We start from the raw sequence: 23233 nt of genomic DNA on the forward strand, positions 1-23233 counted from the left end.
ATGAAATACACTATACAACCACCCAGAATGGCTAAAATTGAAAAGACTTTTGATATTAAGTGGTGGTGATGATGCGGAGCAACAGAAACTCTCACACATAGTTAGATGAGAAGCAAATTGGTTTAACCACTTTGGGGAAACTGCTTGGCATTTTATGCTAAAGTTAAATATGCACACACTCTATGACCTAGCAATTTCACTCCTAAGTATATCAAAAGAACAGAAATGTGAGTACGTAAGCACTGAATATATTCAAAATGATGACATATGAGGCTTCCCTGGTGGCACAGTGGTTAAGAATCCGCCTGCCGGGGACATGGGTTCGGGCCCTGGTCAGGGAAGATCCCACATGCCGTGGACCAACTAAGCCCCTGCACCACAACTACTGAAGCCTGCGTGCCTAGAGCCCGTGCTCCTCAACAAGAGAAGCCACCGCAGTGAGAAGCCCATGCACTGCAACAAAGAGCAGCCCCCGCTCGCCGCAACTAGAGAAAGCCCGCGTGCAACAAGGAAGACCCAACACAGCCAAAAGTAAATAATAAATAAATTTTTAAAGAAAAAAAAAAATGACGACATATGCTTCATTATTTGAAATAGCCAAAAACAAGGGGGAAGTGTTAATGTCTATAGACAATAGAATGGATCAATTACGGCATATTCATATAATGGAATACTGTATAGCTAGGAAAGAAATGAGCAAACTATAGTACCACACAACAAGGATAATCTCATAAATGTTATGGTGAGCAAAAGAAGTCAAGTGAAGAAATAAATACACTCATGACTCTATTTATATGATTTCACTTATATATGTTCAAAAACAGGCAAAAATGATCAATGTTATTAGAAGTTAAGATAATGGTTCTCTTTAGGGAAAATGGAGGGGGCGATGATTGGAAGGACACATACGGATGGCTTGCAAGATGCTGGTAAATGTTCTCTTTCTTTACCTGGGTGAGAGTAACACGGATGGTTTAACTTTGTTATAATTAATCAAGTTTTTAACTTATAATTTCTTACTTTCCTGTCTGTGTGCTTAAATAAACTTTTTCTAAACATAAAAACAAAAATGATCAGCTGGAAAAAAATTAGAATGTAACATGTTTTGTCAGCCAATTTTCTTCTCTAAAATCCTTGAGGGTGGGGGAGGGAATGTGAAATTTCCTATAATGATCAAATGAGGACCCTATTAATTCTGAATCAACAGGATATAGTCTGAGCTTAAAAGCCATAATATTTGGATTTCAGAAAGGGGTTAGCAGAAAGTCATCATCAGCTTCACCAGCAGTGAAGGTTCCTGCATTTGCCTCCATGCTTGATTTAACTGGGGGGAAAAAACAGACCATATATTTTTCTGCACATAAGCTTTCCGGTGGGCAAATGAGAGAAATTCATGTTTTAAACTTTAAAAAGATAATTTGTATTGATAACACACAACAGTGGGTCTCAAAACCACAGTTTAAGCAGAATACAGTTGCTTATTTCTTATTATTACTACTGTTAAAAGAATGCGTGTTTGATTCTTATATCCTTGACACAAATTAAGACATTTGAAATTCCTTTGCCAAAAGAAAAATAGATGAAAGGTATCTACCTACTCCAAAATTTAGCAACCACCAAAATAATTTATTCAACACATAAGGATCACAGCATAATAATAATAAAAAAAAATCAGTATCATTTACTGAGTTTTATTATGTGCTGGGCACTTGCTAAGCATTTAAGATACTTATTTTATCATAACAACACCACTATGAGAAAGATAGGATTACTTTTCCCATTTTATAGATGAGGAAATTGAGGCTTAGAAAAGTCAAATAATTTGTACACAGTAAGGAGCAGAGGGGGCATTTAATCAGTTCTTTAGTTTGGTGTGAAAGATCAGTTTTCTGTTTATATTTTCTATTTTGTATCATTCTTTTTATCTTGAAATTTTGAGCCTAAGTATTATGTAGGGCAGGGGACGTGCAAATATATGTACATACATACACACTCAAAAGGGTTTTAAAGACAAAAAACTACTCACATCTGCAAGCCCGCTGTGTAGCACTGCGCCAGAACAGAGCTTAGGTTTGCTCCAAGAAACAAAATGGACTTCTCAATTATAGACGAACAAGCCAAAGCACTGCATATAGTAAGTCTACAAAGCATTAACTGGATTAATTAGCAAGGGATTTGAGGAGAAGCTTGGAGCTAGGAAACCAAAACACTAAATTGTTTAAATACTTTGGCAAAAGATCAAGGTTTCTAGGCAGCACTGGGTCTCCTTCCATCCTTTTCGTTCTGTGTTTTAACACATTTAACCTGTCTGAGGTACTTGTTCATTAAATACGAATGACATTGTCAAAATACCAAAAAGAAAAGTGAATTTAAAAAAATGCTGCAAGCTGTTACCAATTCTGCCAACATGCGAGAGCCCAGGCAATATTAATTACAAATCAATCGCTTAGGACATAAACAGCTCTTATCACTGGTAAACTCTCCCTCTAAAATAACTTGCTTTAGAGAAAAAAACAAAGCAAATGTCTCTTCTATTATACTTGGTGACCTAATCAGGACAAAGAAACAAAATAAAACGGGAGAAAATGCACCAAAGAGCAAATGTGAAAAAGGAATCCTAGCTAGATGAACGCCTGGAATGCTACAAGAACAGCACTATCATTTAGAAATAACGAAGAGGAAGTGGTCAGGGTAGGGACACTTACTGAATGGGTTTCTGGTTTCCAGGAAGTAAGAATTTTTACAACGCAACTGATTTTCACAAACACATAGGGCAGCAAAATGATAAAAGAAAGCTTTCAACGACACAATCATGGAGGGAAAAAAAAATTCTAGTTTTATGAGGGCCAAGCACATACATCACAATCCCTCCTCCAACTCCACCACACACAAATACCCAATCAAAATAATAAACTCAAAAATCAAAGGGTCCTTCCACAAGTCTAGTTAATCTAGACTCTGCCCACAAACTATTAATTGCCCTCACTCTATCTTGGGATATCTCTGAATTTTCCTCTTAATTTCCCTAAAGGGTTAGAGAAATCTAAGTACCTTTCTACAGCAAAAACTCAAAATTCCCTACTCCACAATGCACTTCATTTATTCCAATGGGGGGAAAAAATAAGTAGAAGGTAATCACTTACTTTCCATCAAAATACATTCTGATTTCCATTATCTACAGTAGGGTTTCTATGAATATAGGGTATAAAAGTGGGGAAGAGCTCCAGCTATGAAGCTTGGCAAAAGCAGTATGGTTGGGGACAGTTTTCTTAGCCTCCATCAATTAAATGATAAATATGCTCCATCTTGAAGCAGTATAAGGATTAAAGATAGTATTTGTAAAGTATCTAAAAGTGTGTCTGACACAAAGTAGGTGTTTAACAGTTACTATTATTATTTCTTCTTGGCTCTAGGCATATGGTATGTAAAGTTTCAAGGATAATACAGATTCTTTGCTGAATCTGAAATTTTATTGACAATTACATAAACAAGGCACTGGCAGATTATGGTAGGTCATGCTGGTCATGAACAAAATTTATCCCAGTATGTCCAAGACACTGTGTTTCCAAAAAGTTCACAGCACTCTCACACCAATCGTGCACTTTTACAAAATAACTGTGAGAAAAGGCTAATAGGCAATGATACCCCTGGCATATCTATTCAATTCACATATGAATTAACAAGACTTGAAGAAATCAGAGAGTTAACAGTGTATCCAAGCTCATGTAAATTTCCTGACTATAGGTGTTTTATTCACCAAATGTGGCTGCCTGTTAAGAGGAAAAAAAAAAACCACACAAATTTATTTTTTCAAATAAAATTATAATGAAGAAAAATATGGTTAAAAAAAGAATACAGTTTTCAAAAAAATGAGAGGATATATCATAAAATTTCCAAAAGAAAAGTGGCCCAAAAGGTAGGTAGGTAGGTAGGTAAAATGTATTATACTTTGGGTTTAAGTTTTTTAATATTTCATATTATAGAATTCTTTCAAAGTGACAATATCATACACTATTTATTTCAAGTTTGAGGAAATACTAAAATACTATTGCATTATAACAATTTTCCATACAGGTATACAAAGCTTTTTTAAAAATAATATTTAATGCTGTCTTTAAAATAGTTGTTTATTCACATTACAAAATTCACTACTTTTTCAAAAGAAGTTCTGTTTCATTTAACAGTGGCTAGTTTACAAAAAACACTAATACTATAAAATGTTTTGGGATATTTATTGCACAAAACAGGCTACAACTATATTTCTATTATCTTCTATAGTTCCCTTACTAAACATTTATTGAATACTTACAGTAAGTGAGGTGCTCTGAATACCTTATATCATTAAAGGTCTTATGACATTAAATTCTCAAAACAACCTTAGGAGGCAGATGGCAATAATTCTGTATTACTGATGAGAAAACTGAGATCCAAAAAGATTAAGTGCCTCACCCACATTAGTATACTGACCATTGAAGGGCCAGGATTTAAACTCTAAACTGAGCATAAAAACCTGTGCATCTTAGACTATGCAGGCTGCTTTCCCATATTTCTACCTTCTCGGTTATTAAAATAATCAAAGAGATACACCATCCCACTGCCTTCACAGACACCAGTGTCTCATCACTCAACAAAGATACTGCACAATTAGCCCCCTTTGCCTGCTCCCAAAAGGACTGAGCATCTTTCAACAAACCAGGTCAAGTTAAAGGAGAAGAAAACACAACTTTAAAACAGTCTTGTTGCATCAGCACAACCCAGAAGCAACCAGATTCTTCTATCCAGGGTTAAAAATATGGATACAAACATACAGACATATATAGCTTTTCTGAAAATTGAAAAACTAAACTATTTTAAAATTATCTTCCAAGACTATATAATTTCTATCAGGAAAGGCTGCAAGCACAACTCAAGAGTCCTTGACTCTATCATTGCCAATCTCACCCCAAACCTCCCAGTCAGAATCCCTCTTCCTAAAGAGCTCCAAGAAAAGGCAAAAATAAAGAAAGTTGAAAATGTGCTCAAATGTAAAGACCAAGAGAAACTGTTAGTCTACTTTGAATTCAGCTAATGTAAGTTGGAGGCATAAAACATACAAACCAATGCAACGTCTACATTATTCCGACACTCACACATTCCTCTTTCTGATTGCCTACGAGTGAATCTGCGTTACAGAAATACATGTTGTAACAAAAAACTGTACTAGCTCCTTTATTCCTCATACCAAACCTCTAGGATGGGCCCCATTAATAATCCCATTTTACATATTAAAAAATAAAAAGCTAACTCACCCAGCCTATCATCACACAGCTTATAAATGGTAGTAACTGAACTAGAACTTATGTTTTTAACTGAACCATACTAAAGCAAAACCTTGTTCCAACAGAGAAGTTCAGAACACACCTGAACCATTATCTTTAAACAGAGATATCGCAGACATAGGCATATTCTTTTGGAAGCAGCATGGTATAGTGGGAAGAAGCAGGCCTAGAATCAAATCACCAATCTACTACCTACTAACTATATTATCTTAGGGTAAGTTAATTTCTCTGTGCCTTGGTTTGGAACAAATATAAAAATAAAGACAATAATTCATATCTTATGGGCTCCAGGAAGAATAAATACACACGTGTGCATATACATGTGTGTACACATATGTGTGTGTAAATGTGTGTGTATGTATTATATATATATATACACACACACATATATATATATATAGCAAATAGAAGCTCAACAAATGCTGTCATATCCACGCTCATCTACCTCTTAAGTTTGCTCCATTTCAGTACTCAGAAGAAAAATGATGATGACTGTTAAAGAGCAAATGCAGAACCTACCAGCACTTTTAACCAGGTCATCAGAAAATTGAAATGTTGACAAGGAAGTAGCCATATCAAGAGTCATTAGCCACAATGGACCAAACCCAAACACTGCAAAAAATTCCTTAAACTGCATTAGATATTTCTGCCAATCATTCAATGTGGCACCTGGAAAGAAAACCCACCTAAGAAAATTTACTTTTCTTTCTAAACTTAGTTTCCTTGCATCGTGGCAAGCAGGATCCAATTACAGCTATGGACTCTTGGGGAGTCCTACCTTAGAAATCTAATTCCAAAAGAAAATCACATCACCTGTCCTCAATGGTAAACCCCAAAACCTCCAACCATTTCCTCAGTTTCCAAACACTGCAGATGACTGAGGGAGTTCAAACACTTATTTACAGGGAACTCCTCAGCACATTAAGTAGAAATTATCTTTATGTGTATATCATCTCCACAAAAGGCACACATGGGCAAGAGTCATGTCTTATCAATCCAGCCATGTTTCACTCTCTGCTCACCCATGGCCCCCAGAAAAGGCAGTGTAGCATAACACACCTGGGTGACCACAGGTATCATCCCAGGCCTGGGCTGAGCCACATGCTCTATGCTGGGAACAGACACAGAAAATGTCTGTTAGCCATGGGAAGCCAAGCTTGAAAGGTCATATAGTCTGAGGATGCCAATTTGAACCATTATCAAGATAAGTAGTGAACCAAGGAAGCCAGTAGTGAAAGAAAGGAGAATGAGCAAAGCCATGATGAAAGAGATGGAATCACCCCAGTCCACGACTTTCCAGTTCTAGTTGTCCTCATGAAGCCCAGCTACATTTTGCTTCCTGTTCTTCCCTGTACAATAGACTCCTCTACTTCCATCCCTGCCTTCTTGAGCTAGTTTTAGTGAAATTCCACTCCTTGCATTCAAAAAAGCCTTAACAAGGACATTAGCCCATTGCCTGGCACACAAAAGGGATTCAATTAAACATTTAAAAACAGGAGTACAAACCTTATAAAATACCTGATGTTAGATGGGCAGTCCCATAATTACAGTTCCCTCAACAGACAGGCCAATTTCCCTTAATCCACTTACCAAATAATTGTTGAGGAAATAAACAGTATTTGACACAACATGACAATTTATTCTAATTTATCATCCAATAATAATTAAGCAGTCGAAGCTTACAATGAAAGCACAGCTCTGCAGTTCATATTGTTCTTTTAAATTAAATAATTTGGAATCCTGTGAAGAGTTCCACCTTACAGCATATTCCCTCATTCTTGTGCAAATACAATCTGTCTATCAACATATTAGCATTTCAATCACCTTTGCTTTTTTCATAACTGGGAGAAGCTGTCTTCATTTATTCCTGTTGAGCATATACCACCTATGAATTATTTCTAAAGCTAAGCAGTAAAATTCAATTTAAATCCAAGTAAATGAGAAACTGGAACTATTTTTGAAAATAAATGTAGGACACTGGTTCCATATACATGCTCCTGAGTATTATAAATATGCTTTTCAATGATTAATTTACCTTAAGCTGCAAATAATTTCCTCTGAATTAAGTTGTTAGGATAGTCGGAAATGGAAAACCAACCCCACATTTCAAGAATTTTTTGTCTATTTATCTTAAGAATTCTGCATCAATTTATATTCCTGGAGTAAATATATCCACCATTCAAAAAAAAATTTTTTTCTAAGTCCCCTTTAAGCATCCCTTTATGGCACTGACCATAAATGGTGTAATTTGCCTTGAACATCATTAAAATGTAAAGTTAATGAGGATTCTGAAAACAGAAGGAATGTAACCTATTTTCAGGCAAAAGTTCTAACACAGCAATCAGAGGAAAAAGCTCTTTGATGTTTCTTTGTCTCTTCTCATTAATCTTTTTTGTCTCAGAAAAAAAAAAAAGACGACTATTTAAACTAAAAAAAAAAAAAAAATTATATATATACATACATACCAAAGTTTAAATACGATAATTATAACAGAACTCCACTGAGGTCATTAGAATTTTTTTATGAGATAAACAAGAGTCAGTCATGTACACATGGGGATAACACCACCTACCTGGCAGAATTGTTATAAGGTTTAGAGATATTGTAAGTAAAGTGTATAGCACAGTAACTGACACATGGAAGGTACTCACTGATATTAATTCTCTCCCCTTTTGTCCCTCCCTGGTCTCCAAAGGCCCAGTACGGTGCTGGCACAAAAATAGTGCTCAAAGAATAGCCATTATTATTATCACACATGATGTATTCCTTTTTCTTGCTGAAAAATTCACTAAATTAACCCTAACCTTCTTTTCAAGATTTATGCAAGACTCAGCACCTCCTGTCTCTAGGCAGGTGGGGCATTATCCAAATAACCGGCATGGAGTAAACAGTCCCGTGTGACATTTTATCATGTGAAGTGCCTGCACAGGTATAAATATTATATCCTCTCTGGTTTTATTGCCTCATTCTACAATTATACTACTAAAGAGCAAAATAGCATGCAGAATGTTAAGTGGCATTCTGCTGCTTGGAATTTTATCCCAAGGCTCCATTCAGAATAACAAATGTGGGAGCTATTTCATCTCTGCTCTATTGTGAAGAAAGTCATCACCTTCACTTGAATATATATACGAGGATTTGGCTTTCTGCAACCCATTTTGTGCTAAGTGAAATCTTAAACCAAATATGATAATTACCAAGAAGGTGTTATTTAAGAAGTATTATAGTGCTTTCCAGAGAGACTTTACCATATACTTTGTAACAGCTATACCAATTCCATAATCCCAGTAAACAAAACCTAATCAGCAATAAGTGGATCTATCAAAGATGATCCACCCTTAAATAACACTAGAATTTAGAATTTCTCTACATCCAAACAAAAATTGTAAATTCAATAAACTAATCAGTTTTCTAAATGTTAAGAGATCAAAACAATGTTTCCTTAGGAAATTTCTTTTTAAAAGCATTTCCATATAAATTATCTCATTGTCACTGATTCATTCATTCCATAAGCATTTATTAAATCTTCTTAGTACTGAGCACTGGTCATACAGTGGTAAAGAAAACAGCAGGGAATCCTACCCTCACAGAGTTTTAGCTCCAGTGGAGAAGCTCAAACAAACTAATAACCACACAAGTAACTTAATTGTACAAGCTGTGATAAATGCTACAAGAGGATACAGTATATGCAACAAGTTCACTTTGGCGATCTCAAAAGGGTTCCCTTAGGAAGTAATGTCTGAGGTAAGAGCTAAAGGAATGGGAGTTGCCTAGTTTAAAAAAATAAAAAATAAAAGGTGAGAAAGTTTCAGGACGGTCATGCTTGAGATGGAAAGAAATAACTAGTTTTTAAAGACATTTAGGTAAATCAATCAAATATCTGTGATACATTGAACAGGCTGAGTGGGAAGGCAGGTGACCAGCATAAACGCAGTAGGTTTCTAGCATGCAGAACTGGATTACAACTTTTAAAAGTGTTGCTCACTGGAAGTAGACCAGATCTTCAACAGGGTTAGTGGGGAGATCATGAGTTAGGATTTAGACATTTTGAATTTCAGATGCCTCTGAGGCATCCAAATGGAATGGGAGCTCAGAAGAAGAATTTCGTACCTCACTCATTTATTCGACATGCAATTCCTAAGAAACAATTATGTATCGGGCCCCATGCTCCTCATGAAGGAAAAGGAGATGAACAAGATGCTGAGCTGCTCTTTGAAAGAAACAAACACAATAACAAAGGTGCAGAAGTGCACTGAAATTCAAAGGAAGGAGAAAAAAAGTCTCCCTGGACCATCAGGTAAGATTACATGAAGAAAATTATCTTGAAAGATAAACAACAATCTCTCAAATGGAGAAAGGCAAAAGGCATTTTAGACAGAGGAAAAGCATTTGAAAATGATAGTTTGCAGTGGCTGCAAGTACAAACTGTGTGAGTGAGTAGTAAAAGGAAAAAACATAAGGACCAAATTTGCACAAATAAAAGGATTATAAGTGAATCCTATGAACAAATGTATGAAAACAAATTAGATAATTTAGATGAAATGGACAAATTCCTAGAAAATCACAAACTACCAAAACTCAGGAAGAAACAGATTATCAGAATAGACCTATAACAAGTAAAGACAATGAATTACTAATTTTAAAACGTCCACCAAATGAACCAAAAAAGCCCAGACTCACATGACTTCACTGATGAATCCTACCATACATTTAAAGAATAATTAATACAAATTCTTCACAAAGTCTTTCAAAAAATAGAATAGGAAGAAAAACTTTCCAACTCTTCTATGAGGACAGAATTAATGCTGATATCAGAACCAAACAAACACATCACAAGAAAAGTATAGAAACGCAAAAATCATCAACAAGGTATCAGCAAACCAAATCTAGCAGCACATAAAAAAAGAATTAAGCCAGGGCTGAGCAGCTCCATCTCCACCCAGCAGAGGGCTAACAGACTCAGTGTTGCAGCACGACTACCGCACCTGGAGGTACAGCAGCCACAGCCAAACTGCTGATTTAAAAAAAAAAAAAAAAAAAAAATTATACACAGGGTGGGCAGAATAGGTGACAGGGATTAAGAGGTACAAGCCTCCAGTTATAAAATAAATAAGCTGTGGGGATGTAATATACAGCATAAGGAATATGGTCAATAATATTGTAATAACTTTGTATGGGAGCAAATTGTTACTAGACTTATCATGGTAATCATAAGTCAAATCACTATGTAGTGAAACTGAAACTAACATAATATTGTATGTCAACTATATTCCAGTTAAAGAAACGATGGGGAAAAAAAAAAAAGACACATACACCATGACCAACTGATATTTATCCCAAAAATGCAAGGTTGGTTTAACATCCAAAAATAGATGAATGTAATAAATCATATCAAGAGAATTAAGAACAAGATAACATGACCACCTCAACAGACACAGAAAACACATTTAACAAAACCCAACATCATTTCATGATAAAAAAGCATTCAACAAACTAGGAATAGAAAAGAACTTCATCAAACTGATGAAAGGCATCTACAAAAACCTACATCTGATACCATACTTAAGAGTGAAACATTAAATATTTCCCTTCAAGATAAGGAACAAGACAAGGATATTCACTGCTACAACTTCTATTCAAAATTGTATTGGAGGTGCTAGCCAGGGCAATTAGGCAAGAAAAAGAAGTCATCCAGATTGGAATGAAAGAAGTAAAACTGTATTTGCACATGACATGATCTTATATAAAGAAAATCGTAAGAAATCCATTAAAAAACTACTAGAACTAGTAAACTAGTTCAGCAAAGTTGCAGCAGGATAAAAAAAATCACTATACAAGAATAAATTCTTATTTCTATTCACTACAAATAAACAATATGAAAATGAAATTAAGAAAATTCCACTTAGAGTAACTTCAAAAAGAATAAGATACATAGGAATAAATATAACAAGAGAATTGCAAAATTTGTACTGTTAAAACTATAAAACATTATAGGAAGAAAATAAGACCTAAATAAATTGAAATCACTCTATGTGCATGGATTGTAAGCCTTAATATTGTTAAGGTGTCAATGCTCCCCAAATGGATCTACAAATTCAACTCACTCCCTATCAAAATCTCAGCTGGCTTACTTGCAGAAATTAATAAGCTGATCCTAAAATTCATATGGAAATGCAAGGGACCCAGAAGGGCCAAAACGATTTCAAAAAAAGAACAAAATTGGGAGACTCACACTTCTCAATTTCGAAATTTCCTACAAAGCTACAGTAATCAAGACAGTGCAGAAAAAAAAAAACAAAGAAAGAAAACAGACATCACAGTACTAGCAGAGGATAAGAATAGAATTAAGAGTCCAGAAATAGAGGAGATTGGTTCAAGATGGCACAGAGTAGAAGGACATGCACTCACTCCCTCTTGCGAGAGCACCGGAATCACAACTAACTGCCGAACAATCATCAGTAGGAAGACACTGGAACTCACCAAAAAAGATACCCCACATCCAAAGATGAAGGAAAAGCCACAATGAAACAGTATGAGGGGCGCAATCACAATAATATCAAATCCCATAACTGCTGGGTGGGTGACTCACAAACTGGAGAACACTTATACCACAGAAGTCCACCCACTGGAGTGAAGGTTCTGAGCCCCACATCAGGCTTCCCAACCCGGGGGTCCAGCAATGGGAAGAGGAATTCCTACAGAATCAGACTTTGAAAGCTAGCGGGATTTGACTGCAGGACTTCGACAGGACTGGGAGAAACAGAGACTCCACTCTTGGAGGGCACACACAAAGTAGTGTACGCATCAGGACCCAGAGGAAGGAACAGTGACCCCATAGGAGACTAAACCAGACCTACCTGCTACTGTTGGAGGGTCTCCTGCAGAGGTGGGGGATGGCTGTGGCTCACGTGAGGACAAGGACAATGGCAGGAGAAGTTATAGGAGGTATTCCTTGGCGTGAGCCCTCCCAGAGTCCGCCATTAACCCCACCAAAGAGCTGGGAAGGCTCCAGTGTGGTGTCGCCTCAGGTCAAACAACCAACAGGGAGGGAACCCAGCCCCACCAATCAGCAAACAAGTGGATTAAAGTTTTACTGAGCTCTGCCCACCAAAGCAACACCCAGCTCTACCCACCACCAGTCCCTCCCATGAGGAAACTTGCACAAGCCTCTTAGATAGCCTCATCCACCAGAGGGCAGACAGCAAAAGAAAGAGGACCTACAATCCTGCAGCCTGTGGAACAAAAACGACATTCACAGAAAGACAGACAAGATGAAAAGGCAGAGGGCTATGTACCAGATGAAGGAACAAGATAAAACCCCAGAAAAAACAACTAAATGAAGTGGACATAGGCAACCTTCCAGAAAAAGAATTCAGAATACTGATAGTGAAGATGATACAGGACCTCGGAAAACAAATGGAGGCAAAACTATGTGACAAGCACTGTTGTGAATGGTTTACATGTATTAGCTTATTTAATTCAGACAGCATCTTCTGAGGTAAATACTGATTTTATCCTCATTTTACAGATGAAAAAATAAATAACTTGATTGAGGGCACACAGCCAATAATTGGTTGTGCCAATATTTAAACCCTGGTGGTCTGCTTTCATGCCTGTATAATACTTTTTACAACTTTTGTTTTGAAATAATTACAGACACTCAGAAAGTTGCAAAAATACTACAAGAAGTTCCATGTACCCATCACCCAGCTGTCTCCATTAGTAACATCTTATACAATGATAGTCACAGCCTGCACTTTTAACTGCTACACATCCTGCCTCTTGTGCAGCAGTCATATATACATTTATTCATTTTTGAAATGAAGGGATTGAGGCCTAGATAAACTAATTTCCTCATTGATTATTCTGAGCATTCCATTTCTTACTCCATAATCCTGATACCACACAGGAAATCACCGACATTACTGAAATTGCTTAGGTAGGGGAGGATTTCTGCCAAGAATAGTTCATTCCATTCCATTGCCAATTTTGTCCATGTTGATTTCGAATGGTTACCACTTCTGCTTGTTTACTGTTATCTGCCCAACATGGATTTCCATTCTTGTTCCTTTGATATCTTGTATCAACTCTTTTGTCAGCCTTTCCCTGACATTTCCTTACCTACCTTTATCTATTATCTTCAGTGTTATTTGAATCGTGGGCACTCTAAAGTTGAACAAAATTACTTCTAATAGCCAAAAGTAGTGGCTTGGAAAGTTGTTTTGAAATGCAGTACCATCATCATCTTCTATATTTTTTAAGTTTATTGATGCTATGCAGTGGAAAAAAGTGGTGAATAGTTTTTAAATAAATTAAATCACTAAATTCATTTCCCTAAAAAAAAAAAAAAAAAGGAGGCAAAGATCAAGAAGATGCAAGAAATGTTTAACAAGAACCTAGAAAAATTAAACAACAAACAGAGATGAACAATACAATAACTAAAATAAAAAATACGCTAGAAGGAAACAATAGCCAAATAACTGAGGCAGAAGAACGGATAAGTAGTCTGGAAGATAGAATGGTAGAATTCACAGCCATGGAACAGAATAAAGAAAAAAGGATTGAAAGAAATGAAGACAAACTAAGAGACCTCTGGGACAACATTAAACGCAACAACATTCGCATTACAGGGGTCCCAGAAGGAGAAGACACAGAGAAAGGACCCAAGAAAATATTTGAAGACATTACAGTCAAAAAATTCCCTAACATGGGAAAGGAAATAGCCACCCAAGTTCAGGAAGGGCAGAGAGTCCCAGGCAGCATAAACCCAAGGAGAAACACACCGAGACACATAGTAATCAAATTGGCAAAAACTGAAGACATAAAAGTTATTGAAAGCAACAAAGGAAAAACGACAAATAACATACAAGGGAACTCCCATAAGGTTAACAGCTGATTTCTCAGCAGAAACTCTACAAGCCAGAAGGGAGTGGCATGATATGCTTAAAGTGATGAAAGGGAAGAACCTACAACAAAGAATACTCTACCCAGCAAGGATCTCATTCAGATTCGATGGAGAAATCAAAAGCTTTACACACAAGCAAAGGCTAAGAGAATTCAGCACCACCAAACCAGCTCTACAACAAATGCTAAAGGAACTTCTCTACGAGGGAAATACAAGAGAAGAAAAGGACCTACATAAACAAACCCATAACAATTAAGAAAATGGTAACAGGAACATACATATTGATAATTACCCTAAACATGAATGGATTAAATGCTCCAACCAAAAGACACAGGCTCGTTGAATGGATACAAAAAAAAAGACCCATATATATGCTGTCTACAAGGACCCACTTCAGACCTAGGGACACATACAGACTGAAAGTGAGGGGATGGAAAAAGATATTCCATGCAAATGGAAACCAAAAGAAAGATGGAGGCGCAATACTCATATCAGATAAAATGGACTTTAAAATAAAGAATGTTACAAGAGACAAGGAAGGACACTACATAATGATCAAGAGATCAATCCAAGAAGAAGATATAACAATTATAAATATCTATGCACCTAACATAGGAGCACCTCAATACTTAAAGCAACTGCTAACAGCTATAAAAGAGGAAATCGACAGTAACACCGTAATAGTGGGGGACTTTAAGACCTTACTTACACCAATGGACAGATCATCCAGACAGAAAATTAATAAGGAAACACAAGTTTTAAATGACACAAAAGACCAGATAGATTTAATTGATATTTACAGGACATTCCATCCAAAAACAGCACATTACACTTTCTTCTCAAGTGTGCACAGAACATTCTCCAGGATAGATCACATCTTGGGTCACAAATCAAGCCTCAGTAAATTTAAGAAAATTGAAATCATATCAAGCATCATTTCTGACCATAACACTGTGAGATTAGAAAGGAATTACGGGGAAAAAAACATAAAAAACACAAACACATGGGGGCTAAACAATACGTTACTAAATAACCAAGAGAGCACTAAAGAAATCAAAGAGGAAATCAGAAAATACCTAGAGACAAATGACAACGAAACCACACCGATCCAAAACCTATGGGATGCAGCAAAAGAAGTTCTAAGAGGGATTTATAGCAATACAAGCCTACCTCAAGAAACAAGAAAAATCTCAAATAAACAATCTAAACTTACACCTAAAGGAACTAGAGAAAGAATAACAAACAAAACCCAAAGTTAGCAGAAGGAAAGAAATCATAAAGATCAGAGCAGAAATAAATGAAATAGAAACAAAGAAAACAATAGCAAAGATCAATAAAACTAAAAGCTGGTTCTTAGAGAAGATACACAGAATTGATAAACCGTTAGCCAGACTCATCAAGAAAAAGAAGGAGAAGACTCAAATCAATAAAATTCGAAATGAAAAAGGAGAAGTTACAACAGACACCGCAGAAATACAAAGAATCCTAAGAGACTACTACAAGCAACTCTATGACAATAAAATGGACAACCTGGAAGAAATGGACAAATTCGTAGAAAGGTATAACCTTCCAAGACAGGAAGAAATAGAAAATATGAACAGACCAATCACAAGTAATGAAATTGAAACTGTGATTAAAAATCTTCCAACAAACAAAAGTCCAGGACTAGATGGCTTCACAGGTGAATACTTTCAAACATTTAGAGAAGAGCTAACACCCATCCTTCTCAAACTCTTGCAAAAAATTGCAGAGGAAGGAACACTCCCAAACTTATTCTATGAGGCCACCATCAACCTGATACCAAAACCAGACAAAGATACTACAAAAAAAGAAAATTACAGACCAATATCACTGATGAATATAGATGCAAAAATCCTCAACAAAATACGAGCAAACAGAATCCAACAACACATTCAAAGGATCATGCACCATGATCAAGTGGGATTTATCCCAGGGATGCAAGGATTCTTCAATATATGCAAATCAATCAATGTGATACACCATATTAACAAATTGAAGACTAAAAACCATATGACCGTCTCAATAGATGCAGAAAAAGCTTTTGACAAAATGCAACACCCATTTATGATAAAAACTCTCCAGAAAGTGGGCATAGAGGGAACCTACCTCAACATAATAAAGGCCATATACGACAAACCCACAGCAAACACCATTCTCGATGGTGAAAAACTGAAAGCATTTCCTCTAAGATCAGGAACAAGACAAGGATGTCCACTCTCATCACTATTATTCAACAGAGTTTTGGAAGTCCTAGCCACAGCAATCAGAGAAGAAAAAGAAATAAAAGGAATACAAATTGGAATAGAAGAAGTAAAACTGTCACTGTTTGCAGATGACATGATACTATACATAGAGAATCCTAAAGATGCCACCAGAAGACTACTAGAGCTAATCAATGAATTTGGTAAAGTTTCAGGATACAAAATTAATGCAAAGAAATCTCTTGCATTCCTCTATACTAATGATGAAAAATCTGAAAGACAAATTAAGGAAACAATCCCACTGACCATTGCAACAAAAAGAATAAAATACCTAGGAATAAACCTACGTAAGGAGCTAAAAGACCTGTACTCAGAAAACTATAAGACACTGATGAAAGAAATGAAAGATGACACAAACAGATGGAGAGATATACCATGTTCTTGGATTGGAAGAATCAATATTGTGAAAATGACTCTACTACCCAAAGCAATCTACAGATTCAATGCAATCCCTACCAAATTACCAATGGCATTTTTTACGGAACTAGAACAAAAAACTCTGAAAATTTGTATGGAGACACAAAAGACCCCAAATAGCCAAAGCAATCTTGAGAAAGAAAAACGGGGGCTTCCCTGGTGGCACAGTGGTTGAGAATCTGCCTGCCAATGCAGGGGACACAGGTTCGAGCCCTGGTCTGGCAAGATCCCACATGCCACGGAGCAACTGGGCCCGTGAGCCACAATTACTGAGCCTGCGCGTCTGGAGCCTGTGCTCCGCAACAAGAGAGGCCGCAATGGTGAGAGGCCCGCGCACCACGATGAAGAGTGGTCCCCACTTGCCGCAACTAGAGAAAGCCCTCGCACAGAAATGAAGACTCAACACAGTCATAAATAAATAAATAAATAAATAAAAGACCGTGAATTTCTTTAAAAAAAAAAAAAAGAAAAAGAAAAACGGAGCTGGAGAAATCAGGCCCCGTGACTTTAGACTATACTACAAAGCTACAGTAATCAATACAGTATGGTACTGGTACTGGTACAAAAACAGAAATAGAAATCAATGGAACAGGATACAAAGGTAAACCAATGCACCTATGGTCAACTAATCTATGACAAAGGAGACAAGGATATACAATGGAGAAAAGACAGTCTCTTCAATAAGTGGTGCTGGGAAAACTGGACAGCTACATGTAAAAGAATGAAATTAGAACACTCCCTAACACCATACACAAAAATAAACTCCAAATGGATTACAGACCTAAATGTAAGACTGGACACTATAAAACTCTTAGAGGAAAACATAGGAAGAACACCCTTTGACATAAATCACAGCAAGATTTTTTTTGATCCACCTCCTAGAGTAATGGAAATAAAAGCAAAAATAAACAAGTGGGACCTAATGAAACTTAAAAGCTTTTGCAAAGCTAAGGAAACTACAAACAAGACAAAAAGACAACTCTCAGAATGGGAGAAGATATTTGCAAATGAATCAACGGACAAAGGATTAATCTCCAAAATATATAAACAGCTCATGCAGCTCAATATTAAAAAAGCAAGCAACCCAATCAAAAAATGGGCAGAACACCTAACAGACATTTCTCCAAGGAAGACATACAGATGGCCAAGAAGCACATGAAAAGCTGCTCAACATCACTAATTTTTAGAGAAATGCAAATCAGAACTACAATGAGGTATCACCTCACACCAGTCAGAATGGGCATCATCAGAAAATCTACAAACAACAAATGCTGGAGAGGGGGAGGAGAAAAGGGAACCCTCTTGCACTGTTGGTGGGAATGGAAATTGATACAGCCACTATGGAGAACAGTATAGAGATTCCTTAAAAAACTAAATATAGAATTACCATATGACCCAGGAATCCCACTACTGGGCATATACCCAGAGAAAACCATAATTCAAAAAGACACATGCACCCCAATGTTCACTGCAGCACTGTTTACAATAGCCAGGTCATGGAAGCAACCTAAATGCCCATCGACAGACAAATGGATAAAGATGATGTGGTACATATACACAATGGAATATTACTCAGCCATAAAAAGGAAGGAAATTGGGTCATTTGTAGAGACGTGGATGGATCTAGGGACTATCACAGAGAGTTAAGTAAGTCAGAAAGAGAAAAACAAATATCATATATTAACGCATATATGTGAAACCTAGAAAAATGGTACACATGAACTGGTTTGCAGGGCAGAAATAGAGACACAGATGTAGAGCACAAACGTTTGGACACCAAGGGGGGAAAGTGGCAGGGTGAGTGGGTGGTGGTGTGATGAACTGGGAGATTGGGATTGACATATATATACTAATATGTATAAAATGGGTAACTAATAAGAACCTGCTGTATAAAAAAATAAATTAAAAAATTTTTTAAAAAGTAATCCGATTGCTCATCAGTAGTCAATGCATTAAATAAATGATGGCATAGTCATACATGATAATCTGATGGAATCAACATGATAAAATAAATCTCTACTAACTGACCAAAAAAAAAAAAAAAAGTCCAGAAATAAACATTTACAATTGTAATTGTCAATTGATATTAAACAAAGGAGGCAAGACAATTCAATGGGGAAAGAACAGTCTTTTCAACAAACGGTGCTAGGACAACTGGATATCTACATGCAAAAAAATGAAGTTAGACTCCTTCCTTATACCATATACAAAAATCAACTCAAAATGGATCACAGAACCAAATATATAAAATAAAGCTATTAACATCTTAGAAGAAAACATGAGTAAATCTTCTTGCCCTTTGGATGGACAATGACTATTTTAGATACAACACCTAAGCACAAACAACAAAAGTAAATAGGACTTTGAAATCAAAAACTTTTGTGCTTCAGAGGACACTATCAAGAAAGGTAAAAGGTAACCTACAAAATGAAAGAAAGTATTTGAAAATCATATATCTGACTGGGGACTCGTATCCAAAATATACAAAGAACTCTTAGAACAACAGCAACAAAAAAAGTAACCCAATACATAGGCAAAGGGTCTAAAGAACAAAGAACATAAGAACATATACAAATGCCCAATAAGCACATGAAAAGATGCTTTTCATCATTAGTCAATAGACAACGCAGATAAAAGCCACTATGAAATACTACTTCACACCCATTAGGATGACTATAACAAGACACACAGACAATAACAAGTATTGACGAGGATGTGAAGAAACTGGAACTCCTGTACATTGCTGGTGGGAATGCGCTTAGGAAAAACCCATTCTTCCTATGTCTCTCTCCTTTATTCTCATACTACTACCACACTCACAACACTTCTGTCACCAAATGTGTGAGTTTTTTCCCCTACGCCAAGCAATTCTCTACTATATCAGCTACAATTTAACTCAATTCTGACACTATCTCCCGGGAGATAGCATGAGAGCCCACAGGTTAAGGACTCAGCCCAACAAGATGCCACCCACATCATTTGACAATCACAAGTAGTAGGTCCCCAGATTATCCACAACCTCTGCCCAACTTGGCTGTAAATTAGAGGTTCCCATGACCTCTTCCACTTGGATTCAGTTATTTGCCAGAACAGCTCACAGAACTCAGGGAAACACTTATGTTTACCAATTTATTATTTAATAAAGGATGTAATAAATGATACAGCTGAACAGCCAGATGTAGGTCTGGGAGGGTCCCAAGCGCAGGAGCTTCTGGCCCCATGGAGTTCGGGTACGTCATGCTCCCAGTACACAGGTGTGCTCACCAACCTGGAAGTTCTCTGATCCCGTAGTATGGGGACTTTTATGGAGGCTTCATCATGTAGGCATGATCAATTATTAACTCCATTTCTAGTCCCTCTCCCCTCTCTGGTGAATGGGCTGAAAATTCTAAGCTTCTAATCATACCTTGGTCTTTCTGATGGCCAGGAGCCACCCAGGAGCACACTCAGAGTTGCCTCATTAGAACAAAAGATACTCCTGTCTCCCAGGAAATTCCAAGGAGCCCTGTGTCAAAAACTGGAAGCAGAGACATATATTTCTTTTTATTTCATAGAATGTAAAATGCTGCATCTGCTTTGGAAACAACTTGGCAGTTCCTCAAAAAAGCTAAAAACAGAATTACCATATGATCCAGAAATTCCACTTCTAGGTATATACCCAAAGGAATTGAAAGCAGAGACTCAAACAGATACTTGGATGCCACTATTCACTGCAGCATTATTCAAAATAGCCAAAGATAGAAAAAACCCAAATGTCCATCAATGGATAAACATACAGTATATACATAAAATGGAATATTATTCAGTCACAAAAAGGTACGAAGTTCTGATACATACTGCAACATAGAAAAACCATGAAAACACCATAAGTGAAATAAACCAAACACAAAACAATAAATATTGCATTATTCCACTAATATGAGGAACCTAGATTAGGCAAATTCATAGAAACAGAACGTATATCAGGCTCTTAGATAGCCTCATCCACCAGACGGCAGACAGCAGAAGCAAGAAGAATTACAGTTCTGCAGCCTGTGGAAGGAAAACCACATTCACAAAAAGATAAGATGGTGATCTTTTTATCTTTTTAAAATTTAATAATTTTGTCTGTGATAATTTTGTTCACAGACAAAATGAAAAGGCAGACGACTTTGTACCAGATGAAGGAACAAGATAGTACCCCAGAAAAACAACTAAATGAAGTGGAGATAGGCAACATTCCAGAAAAAGAATTCAGAATAATGATAGTGAAGCTGATACAGGACCTCGGACAAAGAATGGAGGCAAAGATCGAGAAGATGCAAGAAATGTTTAACAAAGACCTAGAAGAATTAAAGAACAAACAAACAGAGATGAACAATACAATAACTGAAATAAAAAATACACTAGAAGGAATCAATAGCACAATAACTGAGGCAGAAGAAAAGATAAGTAGCCTGGAAGATAGAATGGTGGAATTCACTGCCGCAGAACAGAATAAAGAAAAAAGGATGAAAAGAAATGAAGACAACCTAAGAAACCTCTGGGACAACATTAAACGCAACAACATTCGCATTACAGGGGTCCCAGAAGGAGAAGACACAGAGAAAGGACCCAAGAAAATATTTGAAGACATTACAGTCAAAAAATTCCCTAACATGGGAAAGGAAATAGCCACCCAAGTCCAGGAAGGGCAGAGAGTCCCAGGCAGCATAAACCCAAGGAGAAACACACCGAGACACATAGTAATCAAATTGGCAAAAATTAAAGAGAAAGAAAAATTATTGAAAGCAACAAGGGAAAAATGACAAATAACATACAAGGGAACTCCCATAAGGTTAACAGCTGATTTCTCAGCAGAAACTCTACAAGCCAGAAGGGAGTGGCATGATATGCTTAAAGTGATGAAAGGGAAGAACCTACAACAAAGATTACTCTACCCGGCAAGGATCTCATTCAGATTCGATGGAGAAATCAAAAGCTTTACACACAAGCAAAGGCTAAGAGAGTTCAGCACCACCAAACCAGCTCTACAACAAATGCTAAAGGAACTTCTCTACGAGGGAAATACAAGAGAAGAAAAGGACCTACAAAAACAAACCCATAACAATTAAGAAAATGGTAATAAGAACATACATACTGATAATTACCTTAAACGTGAATGGATTAAATGCTCCAACCAAAAGACACAGGCTCGCTGAATGGATACAAAAAAAAGACCCATATATATGTTGTCTACAAGGACCCACTTCAGACCTAGGGACACATACAGACTGAAAGTGAGGGGATGGAAAAAGATATTCCATGCAAATGGTAACCAAAAGAAAGATGGAGGAGCAATACTCATATCAGATAAAATGGACTTTAAAATAAAGAATGTTACAAGAGACAAGGAAGGACACTACATAATGATCAAGAGATCAATCCAAGAAGAAGATATAACAATTATAAATATCTATGCACCTAACATAGGAGCACCTCAATACATAAGGCAACTGCTAACAGCTATAAAAGAGGAAATCGACAGTAACATCATAATAATGGGGGACTTTAAGACCTTACTTACACCAATGGACAGATCATCCAGACAGAAAATTAATAAGGAAACACTAGTTTTAAATGACACAAAAGAACAGATAGATTTAATTGATATTTACAGGACATTCCATCCAAAAACAGCACATTACACTTTCTTCTCAAGTGCACACAGAACGTTCTCCAAGATAGATCACATCTTGGGTCACAAATCAAGCCTCAGTAAATTTAAGAAAATTGAAATCATATTAATCATCTTTTCTGACCACAACACTATGAAATTAGCAATTAATTACAGGGGAAAAAATGTAAAAAACACAAACACATGGGGGCTAAACAATACGTTACTAAATAACCAAGAGATCACTGAAGAAATCAAAGAGGAAATCAGAAAATACCTAAAGACAAATGACAATGAAAACACAACAATCCAAAACCTATGGGATGCAGCAAAAGAAGTTCTAAGAGGGAAGTTTATAGCTATGCAAGTCTACCTCAAGAAACAAGAAAAATCTCAAGTAAACAATCTAACTTTACACCTAAAGGAACTAGAGAAAGAAGAACAAACAAAACCCAAAGTTAGCAGAAGGAAAGAAATCATAAAGATCAGAGCAGAAATAAATGAAATAGAAACAAAGAAAACAATAGCAAAGATCAAAACTAAAAGCTGGTTCTTTGAGAAGATAAACAAAATTGATAAACCATTAGCCAGACTCATCAAAAAAAAGAGAGGACTCAAATCTATAAAATTAAAAATGAAAAAGGAGAAGTTACAACAGACACCGCAGAAATATGGT

The 23233-nt window shown here is 36.5% G+C and overlaps 1 protein-coding gene across 11 annotated transcripts in view; it reads right to left on the reverse strand.

Annotated features, from left to right (window-relative positions):
• The window catches only part of DENND1A (DENN domain containing 1A), a 531128-nt gene that overhangs the window by 428907 nt on the left and 78988 nt on the right, over nt 1-23233 (reverse strand). The gene's annotated exons all lie outside the window — the stretch shown is intronic.

This window comes from Balaenoptera borealis (genome assembly GCF_965194805.1).
Source record: "Balaenoptera borealis genome assembly, chromosome: 8".
In the NCBI taxonomy this organism is placed as follows: Eukaryota; Metazoa; Chordata; class Mammalia; order Artiodactyla; family Balaenopteridae; genus Balaenoptera; species Balaenoptera borealis.